The sequence below is a fragment of the Tupaia chinensis genome, unplaced genomic scaffold, assembly GCF_000334495.1.
Source record: "Tupaia chinensis unplaced genomic scaffold, TupChi_1.0 Scaffold000176_1, whole genome shotgun sequence".
NCBI lineage: Eukaryota > Metazoa > Chordata > Mammalia > Scandentia > Tupaiidae > Tupaia > Tupaia belangeri.
Window position 1 is genome coordinate 1,016,119 of NW_006159651.1, and position 424 is coordinate 1,016,542.

The following is a 424-nucleotide window of genomic DNA, read 5'->3' on the forward strand; positions in this document are numbered from 1 at the left end:
GGGTCAGATTAGGTCAATTCCAACTAAATCCTATGAACAAAGAGTGAAAAACCGAACAGAAGAGAGCTTACAAATAACCTCCTCCTACACACCTCTGAATGCTCAGATTGAACTTCAAGAATTAGGAAGAAATGCACCATCCATCAGATGACCAGAAGTCACTGCAGGGTCACAAGAAATATGGGAACGCATGAAAATACCTCTCCTCCAAGGGAAAAGGATAACACCTCTTCCTCCTCAGACAGTACAATGCAACTTATGGAAATGTCAGATCAAGAATTCAGAATATTCATAGTGACAAAGCTAACACAGAAGAGAAGAGAGACAATGAACTGCAGAAGAGGCAGGAGAAAGGAGCCGACCAGTTCTAGGAGATGAGGAAATTCTTGCAAGATCTAAAAGAGGAAATACACACCATAAAAAA